General features: G+C 41.7%; 1 protein-coding gene across 1 annotated transcript in view; it reads left to right on the top strand.

The window, feature by feature from the left end:
- The first annotated feature begins 59 nt into the window (after nucleotides 1-59).
- TREML2 (triggering receptor expressed on myeloid cells like 2) overlaps nucleotides 60-18,003 on the top strand; it is a 100,498-nt gene continuing 82,554 nt past the window's right edge. Inside the window, exon 1 of the mRNA XM_023212761.3 lies at nucleotides 60-3,277. The gene's annotated coding sequence lies outside the window, so the exon portion shown is untranslated. The remainder of the gene's footprint in view (nucleotides 3,278-18,003) is intronic.

Raw genomic sequence — 18,003 nt, forward strand, 5'->3', positions numbered from 1 at the left:
GGAGGCTGTCCGCATGTGCTCGCCTAGTTCCCCACTCTGCCCTCCTCCTCCTCTCTCAGTCTGCTCCTGGAGCACCCGCTTCAGTTTCCATGCTCTCTCCAGTGCCTTCCTCTGTGAAGTAGGTAGGTGTTCAGGCCACCATGGAGAAAATCTCTGTGGGAGATTTTCTTGCAGTCTCCCACAGATTTCAATCAGGATTTTGTTATTTCCCACCATTCGAGCTTTAAAGGGAAACGGGCCTCATGGATGGGGAAAGGATGGTGGGTCCTTCCAGCCCAATTTAGTGATGTCCAGGGCAGATACTATCCTCAATTCCCAAGAGCAATCATACTTTTCTGCACATACAGTACGTCTCATGTTAGGTAAATGTATTTTCACAATGAGCTCCACTTCTGTGGAAACAATTGTCTGCACGCAGAGGTCCAGCTCCCAGCCTGCTCCATCACGTAGGGACTTCCCCATTCCCCTGAACGCTGCTCTGTCAGAACCTGCCCAGGTAACGGTAATAACCCTAGAAAGATGACTTCTGAACCCCAATTTTGGGCCCATTAGAAGATGTGTGGGGGGCATTTATTTCATCCTGATGCTCTGGTGAGAATCTTTGCAGAGGCACTAGATCCAGAAGCCGTTACTCTCTGCATTTATTTTCTTACCTAAAAGAATCAAGCAGCTCAGAGGCAGTGACTGTGCAGGATGTAGTGTTTGTATGCTGAGCTTGCTGGTCTGGAACTTGCACTTTAGCAATCCCAGTGTTGCTCCTGTTTATGAAGTTGACAAACTGCCAGGGCAAGGGAGTATTATCATTAAATGCACTCCAGGAGAGGTGGAACACACGAGGGCAGTGTTTCTCAGAGGTCTTTAGACCACCTGCATCAGATTCTCCTGGAGCATAAAGCAAATGCTTAGAGTCCAGGGCCCCTGCAGACCTTCTGTATCCTAGTATACAGCTCCCTCTTAGTGAATCTCAAGCTTGTTTCCAAGAAGTCATTACACTCCTTATGAAAGCCCATGACACATTCCTAGAGATTCATCCAGATGTAACCCACTGCATGGTCCAGTGCATGCCTGTGTGCTTAACTTATTATAGATCAAGTGTTATTTAAGTCCAACATATCAAACGTGCCTGAAATACTATATGCACTAAATTGGAAGACAAATGGCCATACTGGATACTCTCCCATTTGCACTTACAGGCCACGCCATGCTCCATCCTCCCCATCCTGCCTGGGAACCTGACCAGTGTGGCTAAACCAGCAGGCTCCTTGGCTGCCAGTTTCTGGCTGGTTGAACCAATGGGAAACATGAGAGGAGAGCCAAGGGTGGGGAGAGAGTCAGATCAGGGTTTCTGTCCTCAGGGCTCCCTCCCTGGGAGGTGGTGGCAGGAGTGGCTGCATTCCCCTCTGAAGGCTCCTTCAAGCCCCTCACCAAACAGTTCCCATCTCCGAGTCCAGCCACCTGCTCCATCCTCTCCTCTGTAGGCCCAGTGGTGGGAACGGCTCACCACTTTTGCCAGCCTCAGCATACTGAAGCACCCCTTACTGCATTCCCTAAATTCTATGCACATGTTTATTAAATACTCTTCAATTACCCAGTTTCAATGAGCCACCAGTGTCTTGCTGTTACCTTGACTAATACAATAGTGTTGTGTGGTTAATGACACAGACCTTGGAGGAAAACAATATCTGGGTTTGAATCCCTGCTCTGCATCCTTGCAGGGTGTCTGATCCTGGGTGATTCAGTTAACCTTCTGGGCCTCAATATTCCTCCTTGCCTTAATGGGCATGATGGTGCCTAACCATGCCAGTGATGATTCTGGATGCTAGCAACAGAATCCAACTCTGGCTATCTAAAACAGCAAGGGAATTCTAGGGGGATATCAGTAACTCAGAGTTGACGAGAGGCTGGGGGATCAGGTTTGGAAAATGGGCAGAAGCCAAGAGAGAATGGACAGCAGAGGCCACATGAGGCAGTCTGGCCATGTTGCCATCAATGCCACTGCCCTGGACACTGGAGGCCACCATGCTATTCCTAGACTCTGAATCCTTAAATTGCCTCCGAGTAAGTCATCTCCAACTGGCTCTGCATTTGTGTCTCATTTGCAGATCTGGGGTCCTGGGCAGAATCATGCATGTGGCCAGGCTTGGGTCAAGTCACGTGCCTGCAGCATAGCTGCCGGGAGAAGGGTGGGAAGAATAGCTGCCTCCATCCTCAATAGAAGGGGAAGCAGGGCTCTGCGTCTGTGTGAAACTCACACACTGGAGCCTGTCCCCCCAAAAGGAAAAGGTGTTTGGTGCTGGAGAGTCACAAGATGATACGCCTCCATTATACCAGCTCCCAATGTTGACAGGATCCAAGGAGATGCCTGGGTAAATCACCTGGCACACAGCAGGACTTCAATCCATGGTGGTTACTGCTATTACTGTTATAACTGTGGTCTCCATGCCTGTGCCTGGACAGGGTAGCTCAGGGAAGCCCATACCTGGTACTCAGGCAAAGCCCCTGAGCCCCCGAGACATGCTACAGGACCCATCTTACCTATACGCAGCTCTTGCAGACATGGCCAGCTTGGACTCCTTGCCTCAGAACCACCTAAGCTGTTGTTAAAATACAGATTCCTGGGCCCTTTCACAGATCTGCCAAGTCAGAATGTCTGGAGGTGGAGCCTGGGTGTGTACGTGTGCACTTCCTGAGTGAAGCCACGTGCCTGTGCTTGGGAACCATGGTGCAGGCTGATATTAAAGAGGGCAGGTTCAGCAGAAAGGCTTGAATCCAGCCTTGTGGGGTGAAGAGTATTTGTTTGCACAGTACCATTTCACAGGGAGACTGGGGTGCAGGCTTATGGGTTATAGGGGTCAGTGGTCAGTGATGAGGAGGTTGGTGGCCTGAGGGGGTGACTGACGCAGTGGGGACCTCGGGTGGGTGGGTCTAGACTCACCATGGTGCAGAAAGGGAAGCAACTGAGGGTTCCCATCAGCACTGTGACATCATGATGGCAGGAAGGAAGCTGTCACAAGGGTGGCTAGCCTGCCTCTCTTCTGCATTTTCCTGAGCTGTTCCCCCAGTCACATTTCCTCCAAGGTTTCTCAATTGTAAAGTAACTGCCCATCCTCGTGGGGAGATAGTGACCATGTATGTGGGGCAACATCCTGCAGCAACTAGAAGAGGCCCTGGGCCAGCCAGCAGACAACACATCTAGGTGGCAGATAGAGTGGAGGGGGCAGGGCTCGGGGGGTGGCCCTGGCTGCTGCTGCTGCTGCTCCTGCTGCTGCTGGTGCAGGTAAGGAGAGTGGGTAAGCAGGCTGGGCAAGAGGGCACCAGGGAGAGGGATGCAGACAGCCCAGCAGAAGTGCCCACTAGTGGGAGTTTCCTCTCGTATCTTTGGGATGGACTGGAATGGGATCAGGTAATGTGGTACAGATGGGAAAGGGAAATGAAGGCAATGCATGCAGACTGTGCTGGTCCACCCTGACTCAGGAGGGACTGGGAGATGAAATAGATGCTGGAGGTTCCTCTACCGCATCTTGAAGTTGAGACAATTAGGTGGATTCAGCCAAGTAATCCCCCAGCACTGTGCTGATATCCTGGGAGATGTAAAGAAAAGCAAGGCAGGCCGGGCGCGGTGGCTCAAGCCTGTAATCCCAGCACTTTGGGAGGCCGAGACGGGCGGATCACGAGGTCAGGAGATCGAGACCATCCTGGCTAACACGGTGAAACCCCGTGTCTACTAAAAAATACAAAAAACTAGCCGGGTGAGGTGGCGGGTGCCTGTAGTCCCAGCTGCTCGGGACGCTGAGGCAGGAGAATGGCGTAAACCCGGGAGGCAGAGCAGTGAGCTGAGATCCGGCCACTACACTCCAGCCTGGGCGACAGAGCGGGACTCCATCTCAAAAAAAAAAATAAAGAAAAGCAAGGCAAAGTCTCCCCTTAAGAAAGCATGCACTCACTGTGCAGAGGAGGCATTAGTAGAGCATAAGGTAAATAACAGCAAAAAGACAGGTAGTAACACAAAAACAAAACTTCTGTTGAAGTCACTAGCAAGACAAAGAACGGAGTGTGGAGAAGAGGATAAGAGTTCCGGAATCAGAGAGGGCTGGGGCAACAAATCCCATCTCAGCCACACTCTACGTATGTGACCTTGAGTAAGGTTTGTAACCTCTATTAGGCTCAGTTTCCTCATTTGTAAATGGAACTGACTCACAGGTATGTATTTGTAGGTGGTACCTACTTCAGAGAGTTGTCTAAATAATTAAACAGTGGATGGATGAAAAGCCCTTGGCTCAGTATTTAGGGCCTAATAAGTGCTTAAATTTTTTTTTTTTAGATGGAGTCTCACTCTGTCACCAGGCTGGAGTGCACTGGTGTGATCATGGCTCACTGCAACCTCTGACTCCCTGGTTCAAGCGATTCTCCTGCCTCAGCCTCCTGAGTAGCTGGGATTACAGGCATGTGCCACCACACCCAGCTAATTTTTGTATTTTCAGTAGAGACAGAGTTTCATCATGTTGGCCAGGATAGTCTTGCCTCAGCCTCGCAAAGTGCTAGGATTATAGGCATGAGCCACCGCCCCAGCCATGCTTAAAAATTTTATGACGGGAGATGATGATGATGGAACCAGGTGTAGGGTGATCTGTGATATTGAGGGTGAAGAAGAGAGAGACTAGTGCCAGCTACAACTGTTCAGGTTGACTCCCCTCTGGGACCAAATGGGAATATCCCTTCCATTTGGGAGAAGAGAGAATAGTGGGAAGAGCATCTGTCTTGGGGACACCGGGAGCTAATACAGAGAGCTGTGTGAGGTCAAGTGCTATGGCTCACACCTATAATCCCAACACTTTGGGAGACTGAGGTCAGAGGATGGCTTGAGCCCAGGAATTCGAGACCAATCTGGGAAACACAGTGAGATTCCTGTTTCTATAAAGAACAAAAAGTTAGCTGGGCATGGTGGCACACACCTGTAGTTCCAGCTACTTGGTGGGGGCTGAGATGGGAGGATTCCTTGAACCCAGGAGGTCAAAACTGCAGTGATTGCACCACTGCACTCCAGCCTGTGCGACAGAGCAAGACTCTGTCTCAAAAAACAAAGACAAAGACAAAAGAACTGTATATCAGAAAGCAAAAGGCATGCCTGGCCCACCATAAGTGGAATAGAAAATGGATGGTAAATCTGGTGAAGTTCTTTTGTACCTTTTTATGATGAACATTTTCCAGTCCATGAAATGTAGAAAGAGTAGTTACTGTCAACTCGTCGTCTAGATTCAAACTTCAACCATGATACATATTTGCCTCATTTGCTCCATAGGGGTAGGAATCTTGCTGATATATTTTATATATATATGTATAATATTATATATATAAAATATCGTATCATACATATAAAATATATCACATATATCATATATAATGTATATATGCAAGCAGACACATATATGATTGCAGAACCTTTTAAAAATAATCACAGAAATACTTAATCACTCCTACATGCTTGACGGAGGAGCTAGGAATACTCTTCGTCTGTGGTCCTATGTCTGTGTTGTGGTCTGAGACTGGGGATGCAGAGGTGAGGGAAGAAATCATGTTTGCTCAGCGAAGTGCTTGACTCTTCATTCCCAGATTCCAAGCTGTAGGTGACATGGAGAAGCGAATGTGCCTGCTAGAAGGACAGAATCTGACCGTGGTCTGTTCTTATATCATGAAATATGCCTCCAGCCTGAAGGCCTGGCAGTGGGGGTGGAGCCAGGGTCCCCTGGAGACTCTGGCGCTCATGGAGATTAGAAACAAAGACCTAAACAGAGCCTGGGCCGGGAGGCACCTGCTGGAGGATTATCCCACGGAAGCCATAATCAGGGTCATGGTGATAGGGCTCTGGAGGCAGGACTTGAAGCTGTATCAGTGCATGACCCACCTGTCTCCTCAGGACCCCTTTGTCCTACACCATCAGATTTGGCTGGTATTGGTGCAAAGGTGAGCAGCTGCAGGGCCCAGGTCAGGGAAGGGTCTCCTTAGGCACAGCCAATAAGCTGGACCCCATTTGCCCATTCATGAGGGGCTGTCTGGAGAGACAGCACAGAGCAATGGGAAAAGTTCCAGGCCTCAGATCAGGGGACCTGCGTCTTCCATTCTCTTGCTTTGTGACTTTTTTGAGAAAGTCAGTAGCTTCCCTGTGGGCCTCCGTTTTCGCACCTGTAAGACAAGGATGTTGGACTAGGTGATATAAAAAATTATCTTACTCTGTGGCAGAGGGCTGCTAGAGAAACTGGTTAATTGAACATGTGCTATGAGCCAAGCACGTACCTTTTTAATCTCTTTACTCTGAAATAAGTGCTGCTGTCTTCACTGCAGAAGAGAAGATGCAAAGAGGTTAAGTTATTCACTATATCATTCTGCAGATAAGTGGTGCAGCTGTGACTTACAGGGATCCATCTGATTGCCTGGTGACTCAATGAAATGGGCCCTGTTTGGCCAATGAAAAGCTGTTCCTCTTCTCAGGGATTTCAATAGCAGTAGATGAGGCACAGTTATTAGAGAGGAAAATGAAGGACATTTTGGTGACCTTCAGTTGCTTCTCATTGGTGGAAACACTGCCAGTTCCCCCTCCTTTGTTAGCAAGGCTGCCTGCCTACATGGGGAGGTGGAACTGGGATGGTGAAGCTCAGTGGTTTTGCCTCAAGTTTTTCTATAAAACTCTTTTCAAGCTAGTGAATTTGAGAGGCCTCCATTAGCACAGGACATTGCTCTTCTGCTATCTGAATATATGCTAATCTGAATATGTGAATATCAGGACAGGCTGGGGCTGAAGCTGAACTTCATAGCATCTGCAAATAAACAGTTGACCAAGCAAAGGGACAGAGCCATGGGCAGGATGGTTGGAATCTGCTGAACCCATATAATAGAATATAATAATTTCCCAGTTCTTGAGAAACATCCAAGGATACCCGGTCACTGACAGGCTGATTACAAATTAATGACGCAATTGGTCAAGCGGTTCCATCACCCACTGCTCCTGACTCAGGAACATTTTAGTAATTTGGTCTTAGTGTCTCTTTGTTACATAAATACTAAAACTTCAGTCCTTCACAAAGGTAAGGGCAGCCATCACAGGGCAATAGAAGATTCTGGATTCTTGGTCCCTCTCTGCCTTGATCATACTTAGTGACCTTGGGGAAGTGCCTCACCCTTTTTTAGGCCTCAGTAAACCCCCGGCAGTGGGGCTTCCCCTCTGTGACATTCAGTGGCTCCAACCTTTTGGGTTTGGGTTTGTGGATCTTTATTGAGTTCAGGGAAATAAAGGCCTATATTTCACATGTAGCAAAGTTGGCCCAGTCCAGGCACCAGTGGATGGCTTAGTCTTTGTGGTCTGAATCCATCATTGGAGTTCTGCCCGGTTCTTTAACTTAAGTCTTAAAAAAGATAAGAGAAATGGTTGAGAAAGACTGAGCTCATACTATTAAATGAGAACTGTATCAAGTTTAATAAGGATACACTTAAACATAATTATCTTCACTGAACCATAAAACAAGCAGTGCTGTTTTGATAGCAGCTTCATATTTCTTCTCTAGGAACTGGAGAAAACTTGAGGCTAATCTAGCCAGAAAAGCAGCATCCCATACAGATTGTTCCTGTCTGTCTCCTGTGTGGGTTCCCTGACCCAATCATTTCCCCCGCTTAAATCTGCAGGGAAAAAGCATGACATTTGGCATCAGAAGGCCGGATGTGGAATCCCATCTTCCCCCACCACTGCACAGTGGGCACTTTCGGATAAGTCAGTTCCTCTCCCAGACTGGAACTCAATCCTTGCATTCATGTTACAAAGGAAAACCTACGTCCTGAAAGATGGCAAGGTCAACTGTAAACAAACAAAAATGCAAACATGCTGTTTTTTTCCACAAAAGATCTTCATGTAACTAAACTGAAATGACAGACTCCTTATTTCACAGCCCACAGTCATCAAAGGAAACGCTTTACCACTCATTTGGTTTCATGTGTTTTTTTAATGTGTATTTTTATGTATAGAGATGGAGTCTTGCTATGTTACCCAGGCTGGTCTTGTACTCCTGGGCTCAAGTGATCCTCCCTCCTTGGCCTCTCAAAGTGCTGAGATTATAGCCATGAACTACCACTGCTAGTTTAATATATATATATTTTTAATCTTTACTACCTTCATCCTGAGCTCCACTCCCTACCCTTCCCTGATAGGCATCTTCTTAATAATTATATTTCGTATTTTCCATGTTTATTTGCATGCATGTAGATTCTTGAAATATATAGAATTGATTTTGTGTGCTCTTGTTTTTTACACATTTCACTCTGTTGTAGAAAAAAATCTGCAATTAAACTGAAACTTCCGCATTATCTATTGCACTCTCTTCTTCATGTTATCTGGTAATCATTTTGTGAGAGAAGTCTAACTTTCACAAATGCAGGTTATTGATAGACAAGCAACCTCTGCCCTGTCTTCCTTCCCCTGCTGAGAGGGAAAAGCAAACCCCAAACTGATATGCTTCCACATACAATTCATTTCAACATTCCTTTACTTCATATACATTTGTGTTTTTTGACTTCCATTTTTAAACTGGCATAATACCTTCTCAAATAAATTATGTATTGAGTATGAGTTAAATAAAATTTTTAACATGTGTTTATTTTTGTCTCTCATGGTTTAAGCTTTATTTTTTTTGAAAATTATAACTCCAGTTATATGTTTTCAGACAGCATTGTGCTTCTGTGACTATCCCTTATTGCTATATGTAAACCTAAATCTTCAGTTTTTTGGCTGCTAGGTAGGATTTCATATAATGTAGGGGCAGTATTGGATTTCATTTTTCCATTCCTCCTAGTGATGGGAACCTAAGTTGCTTCAACTTTTTACTACCACAAAACAACACAAGCATACAAACAGAAAAACAAACAAACAAAAGAACCTCAAAATAAACATTTCTATTAATGCTCTTGAAGGAGCTATATAAGAACGTTTTAGAGTACATGTGAAGTTGGCATTAAGCCAAATAGAAAATAAGAACAAAATAGAGGGTTTAGGAACATACCACACACGGACAGTCACTTGACTGCCACTAAAGGGCCTCTGCAATTTAGTGTGGAAAAGACATTGTTTCTATCAAAGGGTAACGATCAGTTGGATACCCACCCAGAAAAAAAAATAGGTTTTTAACTCTTTCACACTGCATGTGAAATTAATTGAAAATGTATCATAGACCTAAATATAAAAGGTGAAAACAATATGGTTTCTGGAAGAAAATGTAGAAAAAAATGACCTTGGAGAAGGCAAATATTTTCTAAACAGGACGTAAAAAATAGCATAATAGAGCATAAGTCAGGGATGGAACATTGGGTATGGGATATCCACATGTTTATGCCACATACAGGCTCCAGATTGTTCTCCAGAATGCTGAGTCATGTTGCATTCCCCCCAGCAGGGCTCAAGGATCCCTCTGGTGTCATCCACCTTCCATGTGCTCACCATTCAGATGAGTTCAAAGTGACAGCTCCATGTTTTTAAATTAGTATTTCTCTAACTAACAGGATCAAACATCTATTTATGAGTTTCTTGGGTATATGGTTTTTTACTGCAATGTGTAACCTATTTCTAACCATTTTCTGTTGGCTTCTTTCCTTCCGCTTGTTGATTTTTAATAAGCCCTTGGTTAGTTTAGATGTTGAAATTATTTGTATAAATTCATGGGACACAAATGCAATTTCATTACATGCATGAATTGCATAGTGACCAAGTAAGGGTTTTTAGGGTATCCATCACCTGAATGATGTACATGATACCATTAAGCAGTTTATCACCCACCGCACTCCCACCCCTTTACTCTTCTGAGTCTCTATTGTCTATTATTCCACACTCTATGTTCATGTGTACACATATTTTAGCTCCAGCTTATGAGTGAAAATACACAGTATTTGTCTTTCTGACTTGTTCCACTTAAGCTAATGGCTTCCAGTTCCATCCATGTTGCTGCAAAATACATGATTTCATTATTTTTATTCCATTGTGTATATATATCATATTTTCTTTATCCAGCCATCCATTGATGGACACTTTGGTTGATTCCATATCTTTGCTATTGTGAATAGTGCAGATAAACACACAAGTGCAGGTGTCCTTTTGATATATTGATTTATTTTTCTTTTGTTAGGTATACAGTTGGGATTGCTGGATCGAATGATAGTTCTATTTTTAATTCTTTGAGAAATTTATTTTTTGTGGTGGCTGTATTAACTTACATTCCTACCAACAGTGTATAAGAGTTCCATTTTCGGCCAGGCGTGGTGGCTCAAGCCTGTAATCCCAGCACTTTGGGAGGCCGAGATGGGCAGATCACGAGGTCAGGAGATCAAGACCATCCTGGCTAACACGGTGAAACCCCATCTCTACTAAAAAATACAAAAATCTAGCCAGGTGTAGTCCCAGCTACTCGGGAGGCTGAGGCAGGAGAATGGCCTAAACCCAGGAGGCGGAGCTTGCAGTGAGCTGAGATCCGGCCACTGCACTCCAGCCTGGACGACAGAGCGAGACTCTGTCTCAAAAAAAAAAAAAAAAAAGAGTTCCATTTTCTCTGTATCCTTGCCAACATCTGTTGCTTTTTGAGTTTTTAATAATTGCCATTCTGATTGTTGTAAAATGTCTGTTCATGCCCTTTGCCCATGTTTTAATGAGATTATTTGGGTTTAATTGTTTTTGTTGTTGTTGCTGTTAAATTGCTTGAGTTCCTTGTATATTCTGGATATTAGTCCCTTGCTAGAGGTATAGTTTGTAAATATTTTCTCCCATTCTAAAGTGTTGCTCACCTTTGTTTGTTTGTTTATTTATTTATTTTGCTGTGCAGAAGCTTTTAAGTCTCCTTTGTTTTGTTTTCATTGTCACTGTTTTTGACGTCTTAGTCATAAATTCTTTGCCTAGACTAAAGTCCAGAAGAGTTTTCCCTAGGTTTTCTTCTGTTATTTTTATAATGTCAGGTCTTATGTTTAAGTTTTTAATCCATCTTGAGTTATTTTTATATATGGTGAGAGACAGGGGACCAATTTCATTCTTTTGCATAGGGACATTCAATTTTCCCAGCACCATTTATTTATAAGGGTGCCTTTTCCCCAAGGTATGTTTGTGTCAACTTTGTCAAAAATGAATCGGTCACATATATGTGGCTTTATTTCTAAGTTCTCTATTCTGTTCCACTGATCTACATGCCTATTTTTATACCAGTGCCAAACTGTTTTGGTTACTATCATTATATTAGTGTTGTAATATAAATGGAAGTCAGGTAACACCATGCCTCCAGCTTTGTTCTTTTTGCTTAGAATTGTTTTGGCTATTTGGGTTCTTTTTGGTTTCCATGTGAATTTTAGGATTATGTTTTTCTAATTCTGTGAAAAATAATATTGATATTTTTGATAAAGATTGCATTGAATCTGTAAATTGCTTCAGGCAGTATGGTCATTTTATTTATTTATTTATTTAGAGATGGAGTCTCACTCTGTCACCCAGATTGGAGTGCAGTGGCGCAACCTCAGCTCACTGCAACCTCTGCCTCCCAGGTTCAAGCAATTCCCTTGTCTCAGCCTCCCAAGTAGCTGGGACTACAGGCACACACCACCATGCCTGAATAATTTTGGTATTTTTAGTAGAGACAGGGTTTCACCATATTGGTCAGGCTGGTCTCAAACTTATGACTTCAGGTGATCCACCCACCTCAGCCTCCAAAAGTATTGGGATTAAAGGCATGAGCCACCATGCCCAGCCTATTTATTTTTATTTTTAATAGTAATCAATCCTATTAACTGAAGTATGGTCATTGTAATGATATTACTTTTTTTGATCCATGAGCATGAAATGTTTTTCCATTTGTTTTTGTCATCTGCAATTTCTTTCATCAGTGTTTTGTAGATCTTTCACCTCCTTGGTTAAACATATTCCTACTACATATTTAAATTTGTTTAAAACAATTGTATATGGGATTGCCTTCTTTATTTTATTGTCAACTAGATCATTATTGGTGTATAGAAACACTACTGATTTTTGTACATTTATTTTGCATCCTGCAACTTTACTAAATTCATTTATCAACTCTGAGAGTTTTGTGGTGAAGTCTTTAGGTTTTTCCAGATATAAGATCATGTGATCAGCAAATAGGAGTAATTTGACTCCCTCCTTTCAAACTTGGATGTCTTTTATTTCTTTATCTTACCCAATTGCTCTGGTCAGGACTTCCAGTACTATGTTGAATAGGATTGGTGAAAGTAGGCGTCCTTGTCTTGTTCCAGGTCTTAGAGGAAATGCTTTCAACTTTTCCCCATTCAGTCTGTTGACTGTGAGTTTGTCATACATGGCTCTTGTTATTTTGAAGTATGTTCCTTTGATACCTAGTTTGTTGAGGGTTTTTAATTATGAAGGGATGCTGAATTTTTTTTGAATACTTTTTCTGTGTCTATTGAGATGATAATACATTTTTTGTCCTTAATTCTGTTTATATGCTATATCACATATATTGCTTTGCATTGTGGAACCATCCTTGCATTCCTAGCATAAAACACATTTAATCATTGTGTATTTTTTTGATGTACTGTTGGTTTTTGTTTGCTAGTGTTTTGTTGAGAAATTTTGTGTCTATGTTTATCAGGAATATTGGTATGTAGTCTTCTTTTCTTTGTCGTGTCCTTGTCTGGTTTTGGTATCAGGGTTATATTGGTCTCATAGAATGAGTTATGAAGAATTCTCTCCTCATTGATTTTTTTGGAAGATTTTTTTTTTGAGGAGGATTAGTAGAATTCAGCTATGAATCTATCCGGTCCTGAGCTTTTCTTTTTTTTTTTCTTTTATTCTTTTGTCTTTGAGATGGAATTTTGCTCTTGTTGCCCAGGTTGGAGTGCAATGGCACGATCTCTGTTAGGTAGAAACCTAACAGGTTTCACTTGTTTCTAAAATTTTTAAAATTTCTAATTTAATTTCTTCATTGGTCCAATGATTTTGTTTCAGGAGTATGTTGTTTAATTTCCATGTATTTGTATAGTTTCCAAAGTTCCTCTTGGTATTGATTTCTAGTTTTATTCCACTGTGATCCTAGAAGATACTTTATATAATTTCTATTTTAAAAAACTTATTCCACTGTGATATGGAATAAATTTTGATGATCATAGAAGATACTTGATATGATTTCTGTTTTTAAAAATTTGTTGAGATTTATTTTGTAGCCTACTATATGGTCTATCTTGGAGAAGGCTCCAAGGGCTGATAAAAAGAATGTATATTCTGCAGTTATTGGGTAGAATGTTCTCTAGATGTCTGTTAAGTTGATTTGTTCTAACATCCAATTATGTCTAATGTTTCTTTGTTGATTTTTGATCATTTTGTAGATAATCTGTCTAATACTGTGAGTGGGGTGTTGGGTGTTGAAGGCCTTCATTATTATTGTATTGCTGTCTATCTCTTTAGGTCTAATAATATTTGTTTTATGAATCTAGGTGCTCCAGTGTTGGGTGCATATTCAGAATTGTTATATCCTCTTGCTGAATCAATCCTTTTATCACTATATAATAACCTTATTTGTCTTTTTATGTTGTTTTTCATTTAAAGTCTGTTTTATATTATGTAAGTATAGCTACTCCTGATCACTTTTGGTTTCCATTTGCTGGAATATCTTTTTCCACCCTTTGCTTTCCATCTATATGTGTCTTTATCGGTAATGTGAGTTTCTTGTAAACAGCATATAGTCGAATCACGTTTAAAAAAATTAATTCAGCCAATCTATACCATTTAAGTGGAGCATTTAGTGCATTTACACTTAAAGTTAATGTTGATATGTGGGGTTTTGTTTCTGTCATATTGCTAATTATTTTCTAGTTGTTCTATCAAGTCTTTGTTTTTTTCTTTTTCTCTCATTGTCTTTGTGGTTTGGTGAAATATTGTAGTAGTGTCATTTGATTCCTTTCTCTACCTTCTTTGTGTAATTACTTTACTAGTGAGTTTTATACTTTCATGTGTTTTTGTATGGTTAATATCAGCTTTTCACTTCCAAGTTTAGGAGAATTTCATGTAGGACTGCTCTAGTGGTGATGAAGTCCCTCAGCATTTGTTTGTCTGGGAAAGACTTTATTTCTCCTTCATTTACAAAGCTTAATCTAGCTGGATGTAGAATTCTTGGTTACCAGTTTTTTAAAATTTCTATCAGCACTTTGAATATGTCATCCCATTTTCTTTTGGCCAGGAAGGTTTCTGCTGAGAAATCCACTGTTAGACTGATGGGGGTTCTTCTATAAGTGATTAGACATCTTTCTCTTACTGATTTTAGAATTTTTTCTTTCACTTTGACTTTAGACAGTTTGATTTCAATATGCTGTGGCAAACTTTGTATATTGTATTTGCCTGGGGATTGTTGAGCCTCCTCTAAATAGATATCTAAATCTTTTGCTAGACTTAAAAAGTTTTCATCTATTATTTCATTAGATAGTTTTATTAAGCTTTTGGATCTCTCTTCATCTCTGGGAATACTGATAATTTGTAAATTCAGTCACCTTATGTAATCCCAAATGTTCAAAGGCTTTATTCATTTTGTTTCTTTATTCATGTCTGACTGGATTATTTCAAAATACCTGCCTTCAAGTTCAGAAATTATTTCTTCTGCCTGGCATAGTCTACTATTGAAGATTTTGAGTGTATTTTGTATTCCCTTCAGCGACTTTTTTAGTTTTAGACTTTCTGTTTTTTTTTAAGATAGATATTTATGTTTTGGTAAATTTCTCATTCATATCCTGAATTAATTTTCTGAGTGCTTTGCATCGATTTTGATTTCTTTTGCATCTTTTGCATCTTGAGTTTCCTTAAGATCAATATTTTGTTTTGTATTTTAAAATTAAATTAAATTAAATTAAATTAAATTTCAATAGTTTTGGGGGAACAGGTGATTTTTGGTTACATTGACAAGTTATTCAGTGGTAATTTCTGAGATTTTGGTGCACCTGTCATCCGAGTAGTGTATACTATATCCAATGTATAGTCTTTTATCCTTCACATCCTTTCACACCCCTGAGCCCCCAAAGTCCATTATATCATCCTTATGCCTTTGTGTCCTCATAGCTTAGCTCCCACTTATAAGTGAGAATACACAATATTTGGTTTTCCATTCCTGAGTTACTTCACTTAGAATAATGGTCTCCAAATTCATCCTGGTGAGTCTGCAAATGACATTATTTCATTCCTTTTTAAGGCTGAATAGTATTCTATTGTGTGTATATATATGTATATACACACACACATACATACCACATTTTCTTTATCCATTTGTTGGTTGATAGGCAATTAGGCTGGTTCCATATTTTTGCAGTTGCTAATTGTGCTGCTATAAACCTGCAATGTATGTAACATTGGTGTATTTTGAGGTTTTGTTTCGAGACTTAGAGCTCCTTTTGGCAGTTCTTGTAGTGCTGACTTAGTAGTGGCAAATTCAGCATTTGCTTGTCTGAAAAAGGCTTTATCTCTCCTTCATTTATGAAGCTAGTTTTGCTGAACACAAAATTTTTCACTGATAATTATTTTGTTTCAGGAGGCTAAAGATGGAACCCCAACCTATTCTGGCCTGTAAGGTTTCTGTTGATAAATCTGCTATTAATCTGATGGGTTTTCTTTTATAGGTTACCCGATGCTTTTGTCTTACAGCTCTTAAGATTCTTCCTTCATCTTGACTTTAGATAATCTGATGACTATGTGCCTAGGTGATGATCTTTTGGAGATGAATTTCCCAGGTGTCTTTTGAGCTTCTTGTATTTGGATGTCTAGACCTCTAGCAAGGCCAGGGAAATTTTCCTCAATTATTGCCTCAAATAAGTTTTCCCAACTTTTAGATTTCTCTTCTTCCTCAGGAACACAAATTATTCTTAGGTTTGGCTGCTTAACATAATCCCAAATTTCCTGGAGAATTTGTTCATTTTTTAAAAAATTCATTTTTCTTTGTCTTTATCTGGATTAATTCAAAAGCCTTGCCTTCAAGCTCTGAAGTTCTTTATTCTACTTGTTCTAGTCTATTGTTGAAATTTTCCATTGCATTTTGTATTTCTCTAAGTATGTACATCATTTCCAGAAGTTGTGATTGTTTTTCCTTTATGATAACTATTTCTCTGGAGAATATTTTATCCATATCCTGTATTTTAAAAAAAGATTATTTAAGTTGTTTTTCACCTTTCTGTGGTAGCTCCTTGAGGAGCTTAATAATCAACCTTCTGAATTCTTTATCTGGCAATTCAGAGATTTCTTCTTGATTTGGATCCATTGCTGGGTAGTTGGTGTGATCTTCTGGGGATGTTATAGAACCCTGTTTTGTCATATTACTAGAATTACTTTTCTGGTTCCTTCTCATTTGGGTAGACTATTTCAATGGAAAGATCTGGAACTCAAGGCCTGCTGTTCAGCTGTTCAGATTCTCTTGTTTCACAGGGTGATCCCTTGATGTGGTGCTCTCTCCATTCTCCTAGGGATGAGGCTTCCTTAGAACCAGACTGCAGTGATTGTTATTGCTCTTCTGGTTGTAGCCATCCAGTGGGACTACCAGGCTCTGGGTTGGTGCTGGAGAATGTCTACAAAGAGTCCTACAATGTGACCCATCTTCAGGTCTCCCAACACTTGGTCTGGTGAAGTATACTCTGTGAGAGTCTTTGGTTGTAGATATGTTTAGTGTGCTGGCTTTGTCAAATGCTGGTTATGCTAGCAGTGAAGTTATCATGTGGTGTATTAGCCCATTTTCATACTGCTGATAAAGATATACCTGAGACTGGAAAGAAAAAGAGGTTTAATGGATTCACAGTTCCACATGGCTGGGGAGAGGTCACAATCATGGCGGAAGGCAAGGAGGAGTAATCATGTCTTACATGGATGGTGGCAGGCCAAGAGAGAGAACTTGTGCAGGGAAACTCCCCTTTATAAAACCATCAGATCTCGTAAGACTTATTCACTATCATGAGAACAGCATGAGAAAGACCTGCCACCACAATTCAATTCCCAGACCCACTTAACTCTGCCACCATTGGCCTGAGAATCACCCCACCATCCTTCACAGTGGCTATGTCAAGCTCTGCCCAAGGAGAGTCTGAGCCCAGACTCAGGACCTTTGGCTAGCCAGGGTATCGCAGGCAATGGAATTCCACCACCTGATGGTATTTCTCTATGTGCTCTGGTAGCTGACAAAAAAGAAACTCTTGGGAGCTTTATGGCCCCACCCAACACCTAAGAAACCAAAATACTTATCTTGTCCAACTCAGGACATACTTGGATCCCTCTACTAATACCACAGATGGGGCTCTCTTGAAAGCCCAACCTCTTGTTTGGAGGCCAACCAACACAAGCCATCAGAGCAACTCATGACAGAACAACCCTGATCCCAAGAAAGAGAAGCCTGGATTCTGCACTCTGTCTCAGGGTGGGAGGTAGGATGAAGCTGGGCACAACTGGGCCAGGAAAGCCTATACTCAGACCCTCCAATGGCGAGTGCATGCACCAGCTACTACAGGGGGATGGAGCAGTACTCAGGCCCCGGAAAAATGCTTGAGTGAGGGGCAACCATTGTTGCACTGAGGTCCTGCCACAGGGAGTGTGGGGGTGGTCCCAGTAGCCACAGATTTTGGCAGCTGGTTGAGGATTTGCATTCCTCTTATGCCCCAGTCCTGGTGGGGCTCCCTCCCATATCCTGGCTGTCATAGTAAACCCAGTTACAGTCAGACCAGGCAGTTTGCACCTGGCCTGTAACTTAGCCCTGAGCTATAGGAGGCCCTGCCCAGCTCAACCAAGTCACTGAAGCAAATCTCGTCCTGCTCAGGTTTTGGGGAGGAGGTGTACCCTGTTTCAGCATTCAAGCTGAAGTCCACACTATGCTTACTTCTTAGTCCTGTTTGTGGGAACCTATTCCCCACTCAAGCCCTGGTTCTGCAGGCTATAGCCTGAGTTCCCCTAATGCCTAAAACTGCCATCACTGGTTCCCAGGACCACACACAATTTTTTAAGAG

This window comes from Piliocolobus tephrosceles, chromosome 5, assembly GCF_002776525.5.
Source record: "Piliocolobus tephrosceles isolate RC106 chromosome 5, ASM277652v3, whole genome shotgun sequence".
In the NCBI taxonomy this organism is placed as follows: domain Eukaryota; kingdom Metazoa; phylum Chordata; class Mammalia; order Primates; family Cercopithecidae; genus Piliocolobus; species Piliocolobus tephrosceles.